Genomic DNA, 4,342 nt, shown 5'->3' with positions numbered 1-4,342 from the left:
GCTCATTCTGCACAAAAATTGAGGACAAAGATCAAAACTGACATATTTTCCAAAAACACAAAGTGGTTAATTTTAAAAATTCAATCAGTAAACTCCGTAACAAAACAGGGGTTGTTTTGCCAACTGAGGTTGATTATAGGAGAAAAGACTGACTTGGGTTTACATTGTGGCTATTCTTGCGAAAACAGCCTTCCGGCGCCTCAGAAGAACACCCCAATGATGATCATGTTTTAAAAAGGTTATTATTTTGGTCAATTTTGCAAAAATAAGGCCGGACCTAATAAGGGTTGCCTACGTATCTCACATCCGGTGAGAATTAGAACCGCGTAGTTCGGTAAGTTTTGACACAAAAGAAAAAAAATGACCTTTTGAAAATATTTGGCTTATTTTAAAATGACTTTCCTTTTCCTCTTTCTGTTTTTTTTTTCAAAATTTCAGCAGAGTTTCAAGATCTTCAAAAACCTAGGTTTAAACTTTCTCTCTCCTCACTCTTGGTCTTTCTTGATTTCCTTTCCCTATTCTAGAAGCCGGTCAACATGCAAGTCAAAACAAACAAATGCACAAGTAGCACGTAAAATACATCAGGATAGTCTTCTAATTTTGGGTACACCCGTCCTAGACGGACCCAACACCTGTGTTGAGTTCCCAAAGTCAGATGCACATGATGCAAACAAACGTTCTTACTAGGGATCCGACAGGAGTCTATGTCATTCTAAGTTTAAATCCTGGGTGTATTGTTCTGGACCTGGCTTACCCGAGTGGACAACTCGAGTTGGGGGAGAGGGGGCAGTATATGAGAATACAGAAGCTTCATCGGCTTTGCAGCTTATCCGATCCTCGTTCTAAAATTAGGGTATGACTCTAACAGAAAAGAAGCCACACGAAGCGCACGCTTCCAGAAGATTTAGAAGACTCGGAGAGAAGAAGGGTGTCGTAAAAATTTTATATACAGTTCAAACAATATTAAAGCGGTAAAAAGCGACATTTAGCACATTAGGCTCAAACACGTAAAAAAATCAAATAATAAATAAAAGCCAAGTATCATAGTTATTCTAAGATCGAATTCTAAACCCTGAACCAGAAGTTCTAGGTTTGTGATCCCTAGCAGAGTCGCCAGAGCTGTCACACCTCCTTTTTCGGGGAATATATTGGTTTTCCGATTAAAGTGTCATTAATCGAAATGGAAGTATTTATTAAATTCAGAGTCGCCACTTAGAATAATTATTATGGTGTCCCAAGTCATCGGTTTATTTCAAAATCCTAAATTGAGGAAATTGACTCTAGTTTTGGTCCGCGAACACGGAAGATCCCGTAAGGAATTCTATTAATCCGGGAGAAGGTGTGAGGCACTCCCGAGTTCCGTGGTTCTAGCACGGTCACTCAACAATTAATAATTGGACTAATTATCTAATTTGTTACATGTTTAAAACCTATTGTGCATTTTTAACTTTTTAAACGCTTTTAATTTAATAATTAACCGCATTTAATATTTATGGAATTTACTTAAATAAGTCGCGATGTCACGCACTTATTTTTTTTATATACATTGCGAATCGCGTCACGTGAAACGCACTCGCAATTTACAACAGGTTTACTATTATTATTGTTATTTGAAGTTATGGCCGAGTGGCGTGAAACGCGCACTCGAATTGGATATTATGTATCATAACTATGCCAAGGAAACCGTACCCATAGTCACGATATTTTATTATTAATCACACCTAAAGCAAGCTACGATGTTCATGAATTATTTTCCTAAACTACCTTTGAGATTTGTTGAAAAGGTTTCGGCGCATGGAAACGTTTCCATTATTTGTGGTACCCCTAAGAGACCTTTTTCCTTTCCTTGTATTGTATTAAATAAAAGCTAAAGCACTTTCTTTTAAGAATGTATCTGGTTCCATCTTTCTTTCATTAGTTAAGCCACCTTTTTCTAAAAAGGATTGTAGTAATTCTGGTTTGACACTATTTGGAATGGCTCTCTCAGAGGCATGGAAGGTATAATCCAACTATTTAAATCTTTGTTGGATTGATGTACGGCTATATCATTATGGGCTTGAACCCATGTGACTCTAAATGTTAAGACTAAACCAATACAGAAAAGGGGTCTATATTTGGAATCAATTTGAATTTACCAAATCATTAAGGTCCTTCATTGCGTGAATAAACAGGCTTCACATTGAAGCCCAAAGTATCATTTGAGACTTTGCTACCAAGGTCATGACTTCCTTTTGTGCTGCCCTTTTGCTGGGCCAACCTTGTAGGCCCAACGACCTTAATTCGTTCACATCAGAAATTATGAAATTAACTCAATATGATAAAAATGTATATGAAATCAACATACAAGATCGTGATTGTTCTTTAATATATGCACCAAATATGTAACCAATTAATATTATCGTATGTTTACAGCCTATGTGACGAATTGATTAACAGTAGTTTACATAACTAAACATCTTCTGAAATTTGAATTAAGCTAAATCTAGCATTTAAAGTCATGGCCATATTCCAATTTAAGTTTGTACACAATTAATGACTCATGAAAGAACTATATGATCAACTCATCCTCTAAGTACAATTTCTTCCATTCAAGAGAAAACATATTCAAGATTAAAACTTCTAATCTTCATTTTTGGCCTATGGGTTTTCAACTCATGAAATTACAACACTTAGAGAGATAACCTTAACACAAAGATTTAAGCCAACAAACGTCATACATGACTCATTTACATTGAAAAGTGTTCGGGTACAATCAAGAAATTCATGTGTCTAACTCTCTACTAGCTGAAGCTCAACTACAAATTCAGCAAAAACATCAACATCCAAAAAACACTTCTCAGAACTCCAGCACCACTCTAACTCCCAGAACGTGAAACAGAAGAAACAGACATTGGACGAGGTTTGAAATCGTTGAATGAGTGTGAGCAACTAGTGATCAAACTCACCAATTCAAACACCAGTACCTTATTGCATTAATAGGCATCCACTAATCGAACTACTACATGAACACTGATTTTTATAATTACTTATGTTCCATAGTGAAGCTAAATAAAATGTGCAACACACATCAGCAAAGTAAACATCAACATGGAAGGGAATTATAAACATTCATAAATATTAGACCAATTAAACACATGTGGGAGCACTAAAATAATAAATTTTATTTATTGATTCAAATTAGTTAAGTACAGAATGATGACATACCTATATGCAGAAAATCACCAAATAAAGATTGGAAAACCAAAGAAGGAAGATCAACAATGATGAAAAGAACAGCCCAGAAACAGATGAGTACTAGCTCGAAAACAAACCAGAAAAAGGAAAGAATCACTTCAAAATCAATCAAGCAAACACTCAGCTTAAGTTTTCTTTCAGTTTTCCTCCAGAATTTCACTCACTTTTCTTTTGTTTTTCTCCAGCTAAGTTTTAATTTTCAGACTATTTTTAGGATAAGTGTCTATGATCTTTGTATCTGCTCTATGGGTGTATATATGCTGAATGCTGAATGAAAAAGAGTCTAGTGAGGGGGGAGGGGGGAGAGGGAATATGTCAGCGTGAAATCAGGGGAATATCATACGGGAGGGGAATATTTTTTTAACTGAAAAATCGTCAGCTGTTACTTTCTAGAAGTAGAATATCTACTTAGATCTAGGCCAAATGACATGGCCGAATGGCTCAAGACAGACCAAAACTGGATTCACAGAAAAAGCCCTAAAAGAAAAATCAAAATAATCAATGTCATATTTTGAACTCTAAATATAATCAAAGATTTTACTAAATGCTAACTTTTATTTAAACTAAATAAATTTATTAACTATTCTATTTGATCATGCAATTAAGATTAAACTTAATTGTCAATCCGAAAGAAAAAAAATAATAAAATAAGAAAGACGAGAAGAAAGATATACTGATTTAAAGCTTAAAGGAGATAGTGATTGAGGCCAAACCAGCGAGTGATGATGATGAACTCTGGCCGTCACAAGCAAGTTGACCGGACTCCTGTATATTTTAAAATGGGTCGAAACTAACCCAAAACGATTTCTCTCGTCAATAGCAATCGATTCATGTGCGTCTCAAACTAAAACGAACAAAAATACCAAAGGAATTCGAAGCAGGTCAGACTAGGTTTTTTTCTGGAATTTTGGATCTAAAAATCAATAATTTTGGTGGGGTTTATGGTGAAATTGAATGGAGATATAAGATGAGGGGAAGGTGGGGACTGTAGGGTGAGGATTTGGGGTTGTTTAGTGGTGAGCTGCCGGTCACAAGGGGTTTGGGGACTTGAGGCGGCTAGGGTTTAGATGGGATGAGAGAGATGGGGACTGAGGGACTTCGTTAGGTT

Source organism: Nicotiana attenuata, unplaced genomic scaffold, assembly GCF_001879085.1.
Source record: "Nicotiana attenuata strain UT unplaced genomic scaffold, NIATTr2, whole genome shotgun sequence".
NCBI classification, from domain to species: domain Eukaryota; kingdom Viridiplantae; phylum Streptophyta; class Magnoliopsida; order Solanales; family Solanaceae; genus Nicotiana; species Nicotiana attenuata.
Note: the sequence above shows the minus strand (reverse complement) of the source record.